Below are 12860 nucleotides of genomic sequence, written 5' to 3'. Positions count from 1 at the left end.
TGCCTGAGGTAAGCATACTCTGAACAGAGGACACGTGGGAAGAAGACCATATAGAGGACCACAGACAAAAAGGAAGTACAGGGACACAATCTATGGGTCATGAGGAAGATGGTAACCACAGGAGTGAATATCTGAAGTGGAAAGAGGTTAGGAAGATTAAGAAAGAACTGCTGGGTTGTATATATGCATGGGTTAAAGGGTGAAGAATGTATTTCAGCAATAACTTCTTTGCTTAAACAAGGGCAGTGGATAGTATTTCAGTGATTTCATTTGGTATTTGATTTACTAATTATCTTTTTCAGCCAGCAACATAACTTGAGCTCCAATATGATGCCTATGTGTCTGTGGAGAGATATAAAAGGGATTGATTGCTGCAGAACTTGTTGTCTTCTCTACAGTGATGTGCTGAAGGGGAGATTTCAGGGACAGCTGGGAGCGATTTATGATTGTTATAATTTCACTGCCAAACTGAAGGTAAAATTGGGATGATTCCCCTTCCTCTGATAAAATTCTATCTTTGTCTAGATAGTACTGAATAATCTCTGCCAGAGATGAGTCATCTGTCAGGGACAAAAAATTATGCTGAAGAACCTTCTCAGGACTTCAGAATGGATTGTTTTGCATTGGAAGTAGGTATTTCCAAAGTATTTTGGATAGGGATACATCTGGAAGCCTTCATCTGGTTTTATTCTCATCCCTAGTTCAAGCTTTACAACCAGAGACCAAGCTACACCATAAATATGCCATAGAATCATAGAATACCAGGTTGGAAAGGACCTCAGGGATCATCTGGCCTAACCTTTCGTGGGCAAAAGCATGACTAAGACAAGACAGCCCAGCACTCTGTCCAGCCCAACCTTGAAAGTGTCCAGTGTTGGGGAATCCATCACTTCTCTGGGGAGGTTATTCCAATGGCTGATTGTTCTCTTTTTGAAAGATTTTTCTCTTGTATCCAGCTGGAATGTCCCCAGGAGTAACTTGTACCCATTAGCTCTCATCTTTTTCATGTGACTCCTTGTAAAAAGGGAGTCTCCATCTTTTTTTGTAGCCACCATTTAAATACTGGAACATGGTGATAAGGTCTCCCCTAAGCCTTCTTTTCTCAAGGCTGAACAAACACAGTTCTCTTAGCCTTTCCTTATATGGCAGGCTTCCCAGTTCTCTGAGCATCTTTGTGGCCCTTCTATGGACCCTCTCCAGCTTGTCCACACCTTTTTAGTATAGCAGGGACCAAAGCTGAACACGGTATTTCAGGTGTAGCCTGACAAGCGCTGAGTAGAATGGGATAATGACTTCTTTATCTCTGTTGGTGATACCCTTGTTGATGCAATCTAGCATCCTGTTGGCTTCGTCTTCCACAGCAGCACTGTTCACTCATATTGAGCTTGTGGTCCACCAGGACTCCTAGGTCCCTTTCCACAAAACTGCTCCCCAGCTGAGTAGATCCCAGCTTGTGCTGCACTCCTGCATTATATTTTCCCAGGTGCAAGACTTTACACTTGTCCTTGTTGAACTTCATAAGGTTCTTGTTAGCCCACTCTTCTAGCCTATCTAGGTCTTCCTGCAGGGTGGCTCTTCCTTATGAAGTGTATGTCCACTTCCTCACTCAATTTGGTATCATCGGCAAACTTCATCAGGGTACACTTGATCCCATCATCCAGAACACTGACAAAGATATTAAACAGCATTGGGCCCAACATCAGTCCCTGGGGGACTCCACTTGCGACAGGTTGCAAATTTGAAAAGGAGCCATTTATCACCACACTCTGGGTGCAGCCTGTCAGCCAGCTCCCCACCCGCCACATGAACCACTTGTCTAGACCATAACACATCAGTTTCTCACGGAGCAGGCTATGGGAAACCGTATCGAAAGCCTTGGAGAAATCCAGGTAGACAGTGTCCACTACTAGCGCTATATCAACTGAGCAGGTAATTTTGTTGTAGAAGGTGATCAGCAAAATGAAGGTGTCAAGCAAAATTTGCCCTTGGTGAATCTGTGCTGGTTTGTCCTATCCATGTGCTTCATTTGACTTGTGATAGCCCCCAGGAGTGGTACATCAAAAGTAATATTTTCTTCAAGTATGTACTTAAAGCCTAAGCATCTCCGACATCTTCTGTTCACTCTTTTCTCCCCATTTTTAGGAGAAAGTGGGTTTGTTGAGCGAGGAAGTGGGACACATAGTTCAGAATATTTCCTCTAAATAAAGCCATTTCTTCCTTAAATACTCTATTAAAATCTGAATAAATGTGGGAGGTTTGTGTTGAAAATTCATATATGAAAGAATCAGTAGCATATTACATATCATAGCTTTGCCATGTTATACCTTCATAGATTAAAAATTTATTTCCTGAAGGATAGCGTAGATATTCTTTAGATTTGGTATTTTACATTGTTCTGGGTTGCTTTGCTCTGTTATAAGAGAGCTTCCTCAATTTCAGCGTAACTCTCAACGCAATACACTCAGCTTACAGTCTTCTAATATGATGTTTTTAGGAAGGACTTCTGGTCCTCCTGCCTCAGTTAGATGGTGGCTCACTGAACATCCCCACCCAGGGCAGAGTATTCCCCTGGAAGAGAGGAGCAGTATCCATTCATGCATCAAATCAGTGCAAACAGCTGAAAGCCATCTCCTGCTCCTGATGATACACTCAACACACGGAGCAAAGCTGCCAATGTCACTTGTGGGAGGGAGTGTGGGCATTTTCTCTCAACTCCTCAAAAACATCTCCTTTCTCTGGCAACAGCAGCACCAGCCAAATGTCTGTGTCAGGCTGTAGCTGTGAGGGGAGGAATGTCACATGCTCAGTCAGAGGGCCCAAAAATCTCCATCTGGCCCTCATTGTTGCTAGGATTATACCACCCCTAACTTCCATAATTTAGATATAAGTAAGCAAATATAGAAGCAGCGTAAATGTAGCAATAAATGATTGTCTAAGTAGCATTATAATTTGCTTCTAAATGCATTATTTTCATAATATGCAGCTAGATTTACTTAAGGGTCCTCACATATCAAAGATTGTAAAAGAGCTATTGGGGAAGACGAAATTTCATTTTTGCAGGATTAAGAAAAGAAGCATAGCCCAAACACTAGCATCAAGCTTAGAAGCAATTACATAGAACAACATAAATATTACATGGCAAAATCCTTACTTCTGTTTTATCGTATCTTATAATTACTAATTGCTTATGACATTAAATATGCCTAGGTCCTCTGCTTCTTATTTTTCACTGTTTCACTTGCCTCTCTTTATTTGAGTTTTAACCTGCTCTTACCTCTCTTTGCTGCTCAATTAATTTTGCTCATGGAGGGAAGTCCACAATTATCCTATGAAATAAATAGCAAAATAAGCAACAACCTGGAAAATGGTGAGCCATCAACTGTTGCCTTACTTCTCATTATTTGGCTCATATTTCTTCAAATGAAATAAAAATAACTCCTTCCTCAGCCACATGTAAGTGCAATATACAGTTTTGTCACCGAACCCTCCCTTCTTTGCAGGAGGCTTCGTGGATGTGGTTTGGAGAACGCAGCACAGAACACAAACAATCCCCCTTCTTGAAAGAGCTGTGGAGTAACCATCCATCAGAGCTGCCCATATACTTTTATATTTCCCACAACCCTTCACTGAGGAAACAGTTTCAGACTGCTGACATCTAGCAAAACTGCACTGTGTGTGCATTATGAAATGATCCTGAAAATGTAGAGCTGACGCTTGACATTGCACACACCTGCACGTTCGGGGAACAGAAAGCCTTCCTGTCCTTGAGTGTGCCCACATCCTGTGCAGGTGCCTGGAGAGGGATGCATATACAACAGAACTTCTCCAGGGAGACTGGAAAATTAGCTCTGACAGAGAAATTTGCAGTTAATACTGCTCATCTTCAGCTGATAGAGTAATCTCTTATGCACCAAGACTGATTTGAGGATCCAGTAAAAACACTATTGCTTTCTTTCACCCTCCATCTAACACAGAAATGGTTTCTAGCACTACTTGTTGCTTAGGTCAATGCCAAAATGCAAAGTAAAAAAGCTGAAAATCAATTACTTTTGATAATGACTAAAAATAATCCCCTTTTAGCCCTTGAGTTTGTGAAGGAAGTCTGACTGTTAGCTACAGGAAACCACTGGACTTAGGCTTACAAGGTTAAGACAGCCCTAAACCACTGAAGCCTGACAAAAAGCTGCCTTTGCCTTAGGAAGGGGACAACCTTATGGAGGTTGCATCAAGAAGGCTTGATGCAGTCTTATTTCTCAAAACAGGATCACCCATAATGTTCACTAATATATGAAAACACACGATAGGGATGACCTGATTAAACCATTAGTTACCACACTGCTGTCATTAGACTGACTCATTATCTCCTGGTCAGCACTGGAGTTTCCATGAGATGCAGTTTTCCCCAGGGAGGCAATACAGCCCTTATGCTGCGGTGCTCAAAATGCAGGAAGGGCTTCTCCTCACAGTAAGCAGGGTTTCTCTTAAACAGAGTGATATTTTATTGTCTGTGTTTCTGCAGTAATGACCAAGTAGCTGGTCAGTTCCTTGCCACTTTATCTGGGTCCTGAATGTAGTGCCATGTAACTGGTATCTCCGTTCTGCTGGAGCCCATGATAGGCATACGAATAACTTAGCAAGTCAGCTTCCTGCAGAAAGACTGGAGACACAACATGCCACAGAGAGTAGGGAGACCACCTCCTGGGTAAAGACTATTTGGGCAAACACTCCTGGTTCACCAGGATCTTGAAGAAAGGTGATGACAAGGCAATCTTTCACACCATGAAATCCTGAGAGGGGACATGTCACTGTCTTGTATCACCTCTGTGCAGACCTGCAGCTCCCTGCAAGCCCTGCAGAGGAGCCTGTGAAACTTTATTATTATTTCCAATTCCAGCAGCCCTTAAATATTTGTACAACTAAGCCACTAAAGTAGTAGCATTTGCAGTATTTCTCTAAGTGCTTAGAGAGAGCTTCATTGTGAAAGGTACCTCATAAAAACAAATATGATTCTGCCTTGGCGAGAACCCATCTATTTTTGGCTTTTGATTGCGGATTATATGACTTCTGCCTGACTCACTGTGGGGGTCATAATGAGAAGGTAACACTCTCTGACATACTTCTTAATATGCTCTCCACTTAATGTAGCGTTTAGATCAACACATCATGACAGAACACACACTGTATAATTTTTTTTTTCTTTTATTTTTTAAGAAAATGTCAAGGAGATGGCATAGGGAATAGAGTGAAGCTTATCATTAACAGAGCTAGCAAATGCCCCATCTGAAACCCAGGTGGGTTTGGCAGATGGATATAAGTAGTAAATGGAATATATCAGCAGAGTGTGCAAGCTGGTGAGAGCTAACTGCCCGAGTTATTTTTGTTCAGTTGAGCCGATTGCTATTTCCTATAATGATAAGTGAATCTGGTCTTCCAGATTTTAAATTGGTATATCTTTCTGAATTTTCCTCATTTCTGAAAAAAAATAAAAGAACCATTTAGAATTTAATGTATACCAAATTAAAAAAAAAAAAAAAAGAGTGGAAAAGTATAAAAGGCTGTATTTATTGTATAAATATACAAAAATGTATATTTAAAGTTGCAACATATACATTTCTCAATACTAACTGAATAGACATTTTATTATTAGATTCACAGATCTGCTAAGAACTTTCAGTCTTGTGCAGAAGAGTATTATAAAAAGCACAAACCATCTACATTGCCATAAAAAAACCATCTCTGAAATGGCAGACCCTCACTTCTTGGGGTTTTGGTCTTTCTTTCACACTGTGGTAGCACTCAGCTTTTAGAACAGCAATTTCCTTGTATATTCACAGCAAGTGACATGAACGTACCTGGAGTAAATATCATATAAAAATGGCAAAAACCCCTCTTTTTCTCTTGTCCTCAATTCTGACACCTTCCTGTGCTCAGGTACCTGTTATTTTCATTTGCACAAGTTTAGTTTTGACATTTCCTGATGCAGAGAGTTATGCTTCCACAATGCAGGCAGCTGCTGGATGATTTGCTAAAATGGAAGAGCCATTATGGCAGTTTAGAAGTAAAAATTTCACATATAAGACCTATAAGCTCATACACATATACTCTTCTCAGGTTGAGGATTGGGACAGCTCATCGCCACATCCCAATCTCAGCTGCTTCCTAGAATAATTCGGTTTCTGTTGAAAGCTTGTTTCCTTTACAACTCATGCTTGCCTCTACCCTGTGCTGCAAGGTACTAGCAGACACAGAGCAAAGCCTGTGTTTCTGGGAAGGGCTACTCTGTGATTTAGTCAGGGTCAGCAGAATGGAGCATGGGAAAGCCTGGAGAGATTTGGACTGATCTGGCTGCTTATTCATTTAGTAAAATACTGTGCTTCACTTCAAATCAGTCTTCTGAGTGTTTGTTTAAGCATTCAATGCCTGGTATGAACTCTTCTTTGGTGACGAAACCCACAAAAACAGTCTTGCCATGTTCCAAGGCTGTTAGCACGTTATACTTATATTGATACATATTTCATTGTTTCTGAACTCTCCAGTGAGCCAGAAAGCATACACAAACTGCTGATCCTCTACCAGGTGGGTCCTGCTCCTCCTTCTATACCCTGAGACAGTAGTTGAGTTTTAAGACAAGTAACGCAGATTCCACAAGTTCCTTTTGAAAAGTGGGAGAAGAGAACAATCTCCTATTAAATTTGAGAGTCTATCACTGCTGGTGAGTGCCTTTGCTTGCTTTGTGCTCCCCTCTGAATTCACATATAGCTTTTGTCTGTTCTAGGAGTCACTGAAGCACAGACTTTGAAGAGCTCCAATCAGCACATCTTGTAGCAAGATATCTCCCACTGCAGCCTGAAACAGGAGATTTCTAGCCCTGCTTGAATGGCTAAATTGGGCATAGATTTTTTTTATACCATACCTAACTCCATTTCAAAACTCCTATATAAAGAAGACAATCACTGAACAGGTTTCAGCAGTTTAGACAGCATGGCAGCTACAATAACATCTATAATATTTTGGACCTTTTTAGTTAGCAAGTTGTTGGGTTTTTTTGGTTATGTTTTCTTTCCATAGTGACATAATTATTAACGAGAAAGATGGTTGAACGATGAATCATGAATTATGTATTGTCAGAACATTTCTATTTGTCCTGCAACAAGGTGTCTCCACTGTGGATTTTGTTATAACTTCTAACACTTAATTCTTCTTGTTATTTGATGTTGTGTTTCATGGGTGCACAACCTTTCATATGTGGACGTGATGTAGAAATAACGCCAGTGACTTTGGAGGTGAGGATATAGAGCAAATAATTACTGTAGCAAAGCAGAAACGCATGTGGTGTCTGTACAAATGCTTCAGCACAAGGGACTCTCGAAAGATTTTGGAGGTGGTGCTTCCAAAATTTGCAGTGGGAAACAATGGAGTCCCTGTTGATACTGAAGTATTTGTGATGATTAAACTGACTTGTTTACTTGAAAACGAAGCTGATAAATCTTGCACTCCCCCCTCCTGTCCCCAGGTTCTTTCTCACTTCCAAAAGAAATGTGAGACATTTAAAAAAATCCAGGCTCATAAACAGAAGTTAGATCTCAATTATTGCTACATCTATGGATCCTACTATCCTTGTTCATAGTGTGACATTATTATAGGATCCTGCAGGATAACATTTTATGCCAATGCACCACAGGAAACACCTCCGATCCTCCTCTCAGCAATGTTTCTGCACCAACGTGCAATGAAACATGCTAATGTTTCTCATGAAAATTTCTGAACATGCAACAGTGTTCTACAAATCAAATGTATGTTCTCTGAGGATGCCTTCTTTCAGATGAAGTATACTTCTTTCTTGGCATTTCTTCAACGTGAAAGAAGTTATATTCCAACATTCAAGGTAGGAATACACTAAGTAATACCTTCAAAGTTTGTGGGTTTGCTCCAGTAATCAATAAAACACAAACTAGAAATTTTACCTTGACTGCTGAAATCTGCTACCTATGTGAACTGCAACTGAAAACCTGATGGTTTAGGTTTGTATTTGCAGTCCACTGCCCAGAGTTCTCATCACTAATGGGAACCAACTAGCTGTATGCTGAAGATATTAAATGTCAAACAGGCCTCCCCTCAGTGTCGCAGTGGGGTGTCCTGACTAGGTATAGTCAGGCCTCATGATTCAACACCTTTCCACTTGCATGTCCATCCTTTAAGCCAGGTAAATCTGATACAATTTTTTTTTCCCCCAAGACTTTTCCATGGCTTTAATTCAAGAAAAGTGCGAAATAACAAACAAAATTGTCTGGAAGATCTTTTTGTGCTAATTTTGTACTCATGAGTACTGATTTCCTTTTCAGTATAGGATAAAAGAATTGGTAACCTGTTAATTCATTTCTTTCCACCTATCTGTCTATCCTTTTGTTCTCATTCAAAGATAAGGTAATGATTTGATGACATCTTGTTTGCACCAGCAGCTTGGGCTCGGGGTACATAGACCTGCCCCTGTGCACGGTACACCTGTCCTTCCGAGATTTCATCTCATTTGCAGCTCATGCTGTGAGCCAAAGCGGGGAAGAGTTCTGGCTTTAAAAAACAACAATGCCATAACACAGAAATTTTGAGGGGGCTTTTTAAAAGCCAGATCAGTTCCCGGATCCAGTTCACAAATTATTATGTTAGAATGGGGACAGCACAACTCACTGAAGGCAGTGCACTGGTGAAGCAGCATCCAACTTGAAAATTAAAATGCAAGTTATGACTTGAAACTTCATGTTCATTTCTAGAAGTAGAACAATTCTTAAACCAATTTTTAAAATCAGGCAACTTGTTATCTATGCATAAGAAGGAAATGCGTGCATTTCTTTTTTCTCAGGGTGCCTGAGGATCAATGTAAGGATGCTCAGATACTTTGACTCTGAGTGGAGCACAGATGTCTAAGACAGGCAATGTTTGTAGCACTTCCTTTCCAGGGTGTACTTAAGACTGAACATGCAGGAAACACAGTATATAACAGCTCAGCTACACAAGCAGAAGAGTCATCATCAGTATAGGTGCTCCCCCATTAAATCTCTCTTTTTCAGATAAAGATATTAGGTCGTGAGTCTTTGACTCTTATTTTATACTAGTCAGATATATTACTGAAGCATCACAGAGTCCCATTTATAATTCAACTGACATCATTTGAATTCATACAATTACTTTAGAGATCACTTTGGTCCATGGAGTTTTTTATAGCTGTCAGGTTTTATGTAGAAAACCTCTGCACTGTAAGAAACAGGCCACCAACAAAATAAATTTGCTAAGTATATTAAAAAGTTATTTTCCCCTCCTCAGGGATAAACAGAGAATTGCAACCAAGGAGAAGTCATTGAATAGTCAGTCACTTACCAGCTATCACCCAGTGATGGTGAGTCTATAATGCTTATTCAGAATACAGAGGAAAGGTACAGTATTCTCAGATATATGGGAACTGCTGGCAAATGCTACATTTTTAAGTGGTATATGTATGTTCCTTATTATAAATATTGTATCCAAATGTGGAAGAGTATACAGAGCTGTTTGAACACATGGAATATATTTTAACACTTTCAGCCATTCAGAGCTAGATGCCTTAGCCAGGTACACCTTTTTCTTATCAAAGAAGAAAAAAAAAGAACAGAAGAGATCTTTATACCAGCAGTTACAGCACTGAATTGGTATGTGGAAGGGTTCATGTATCAAGTTCAGTGTATCCTGTCCTTTTACAAAGCAAAACAGTTCCTCCAGGAGACAGAGATTGATGTGAAGAATTGCCTGGTCTGCTTGACAAACACGCCGCTCAGATGTTGATGTCTGACGCTTGAATCTGTGCTTCAGATCATATTCAGATGAGATGTGAAAAAAAGATTTCACTTCTTAGGTGAACTCCTTAACTTTCTCATCAAATGGGGGATGGTTGGACACATTTTCCTCATGCCTTTTCCTGTAATCCCAGCAGGTAAATACACCGTGACGAAATCTCAGTGTTCGGGGCACCCCTGTTCTGTGGGACATGATATCTGGCAAGTCTTTTGCCAATGTTACAGTGGCAATAACTTAATCTCATCAAGATTTTAATGATTGTATATAAACACATATGCAGAAACTTAGGCATGCAGGTTGAGTTATGCAGTAGAACCAATGTGCTCCATAGCATGGTCCTGAGTCTCATACCATGAATATCCAATCAAGGGGTTCTGCTGGAAGATCTAACACTTCCCTCCTGGCCTGAGATCTGTGTTTTCTCTGCAAGGAGACAGATATTGGAGAGACATATGCAAGAATCAGACCCAGGTGCCCTTCTGATGCTGCCAGGATGCCAAGTCAGACTTAGGAAACATTCCCAGATTTCGCAATTTAGACATAGTCCTTGCCCTCAGGCGGAAAAAAAAAGGCTCTGAGTGACTTACTGTTGATGTCTAAGTTCCTCTCCCAGGTAGGGAGTGCACAGCAGTGGCTCCATACCATTTGTACCTGGACAACCCAAATTACTGACAGCCACCCCACTCAACACATTATGCAGACTCGTTTTGTCTGGTCACATCAGAGAAGTCTGAAGGGCAAATGACATAGATAGCATCATCACTGAAGTACCTTACTCAGATCAGAATTTCTGTTGCTAGTGCCATTCTGTTAGACCTTCTCAGTTCATTCCAGGTATTTTAGCTCAGCTCTAGTCTTTTTATCTAATAGATAGTTAAAAATCAACTCTAAATATAGTGTAGTGTAACTCTGTAATGATATGTTTATGTTCAGCTAGGAGAAAAAAAAGTAAGTGAAAAGAGTAACAGTTAACAGTGTCACCTCCTGTTGTGCCCAAACTGTGAGATGCAGAAACTGGAGACAGCCTGCATAAAATTAACAAATAGCTGATCCGTGGAACCGTATATTCAAACCTGTCTACAAAAGACTCCTCTCCCTCCACTCTCGTACTACATCAAGCTGTATCATAACTGAATATAACAAAAATGTTTTAAAAATGTAAAGTAAATATCTGAAACTATTCAAAACATGTAATTTAATAGAAATTTTTACTATTACAAATCCCACTCATTTTAACTGTAATAAGGCTGTTAAAGAATAGAAGCACGAGGATGGATAAAGCTGTTTTGTTGCAGCTGTGTTGGAAAAATTAGCAGCTCCCCAGGGGTTAACAATTGACTGAAGGGTGGTGCAGTTTTAGTTTCTTTTTTTCTTTTTCCTTTTTTGAAATTTTAATTAGTTTATTATTACACAAGGTATCTGTAAGTTCAGTTTCTCACAATGTCTCCTGCAAACTGAACCAACAGAAAGACAGAAATAGGTTCAAGCCACAGACTTTGAATCTGGATTTCAGACACATGAAATCTCAATCTGGCATTTTGATACAGATAAAAAGACATTTCCAGAACTGATCTTCAGAGGAGTTAGTTTTGTAACACTGACAGCCCCATAACCCCAGAGCAGGGATTTTGTTTAGTGTCTATTTCTGTCTATCTTTGTCTTTTCTTTCTAAAGACTTTTAAAAAATCAGAACCTAGTGGACAGAGTCCAGAACCTGACAATACTTTTTAATAATGCTATCTGCATTAGCAAGGAGTCGTAGTCAAAGGGTGCTGTGCACAAAATATATTATCAAAAATTTTAGAGGAAATATGCTTGACTTTTTTAAATATTATTTTTCTTGTTTATTTATGACCATTGTCGGATGCAGGGTATGAGGATATGAAGCTCTGTTCAGCCATTCCTATGCATACCAGAAATGTCTTTTAAAAGCTTACTTTGCCATGAAACGAGTCAGTGGGATCTTCTTATTAGAGTATTTGAACATTTGGATCTGAGTAAAGGATCTCATTTTCTGGAACCAATTGCCTGAAAAAATCAACCAGGTGATACCATAGTTGAACTGATCTGCCAGAAAGCCTCATACACTCTTTTTATCTGATCCAAATACCAAGTTGATGGAGAGGCCATCAAAGAAAACTTTCTCCCAAACTGAGCAAGCATCAATTAGGTCTGATTAGCCTTAGGTCAAGGACTGTCATCTGTCTTGATGGCCAAATGATCTCTTTGTAAATCAGGAACTCTTGCAGCTATTCTGGGTCTAAATCTTTTGTGGATTCAAAAAAATCACAGATTTTTAACTTCTGTGTCAGGGATTTAGACATCTTTGTACCCTTAATTCACTGCTTCTTACTTAGGAACAATCCCTTGTCTGTCCTTCAGATTGAAGACCACTTTATAGTTCTTCATTGTAATGGATCACTTGGAAACCTGTGAGTAGATAGGTGATGCAAACTTTTTTTGATGATCACTTGATTTGACATCTCATAGAATTTATGGGTTTAGGCAAAATTAAGAGTGTTCTGCTTTCTCAACAAATAAAATGCAAGCATCATCTGCCCAAAATGTGAAGGTAGATATTTCAAAACTTATCCTCTTTTCAAAATGCAGAGAAGAAGTAACTAAGTGTACTTCATTTAGGCCTACTACAAGAATCCTAAAACTGTCTGAGTTGGTAGTTTTGTAGACAGTTCTTTGACATGCTATGATGTTACTCTAATCAATGCAGAAAAATTCCTAGCAAACTAAGAATTTTCACCACAGGTAATAAACACAGTGTTTTGTAAAGCAAACATCCCAGTCATTCATTTTGAAGATCTGGTGGCCCTGATTTGAAGTTTCCATGTACACTCAGTAATTTCAATTTTTATTCACATTTCTGCACATTGCTTTGCCTACACTTTACCTAACAGTACCAATGTATTGGAAGTCAAAATCCAGCTCATCAAAAGTTTATAATCCACCTTGATGATGCAGGAGCTTAGAGAACTGAGGATGACCTTCTAATGAAGTCCAGCACATAGTTGTGCTTAATG

This window comes from Chlamydotis macqueenii, chromosome 3 (assembly GCF_036417535.1).
Source record: "Chlamydotis macqueenii isolate bChlMac1 chromosome 3, bChlMac1.mat, whole genome shotgun sequence".
Taxonomy (NCBI): Eukaryota; Metazoa; Chordata; class Aves; order Otidiformes; family Otididae; genus Chlamydotis; species Chlamydotis macqueenii.
This window is presented reverse-complemented; position numbering follows the sequence as displayed.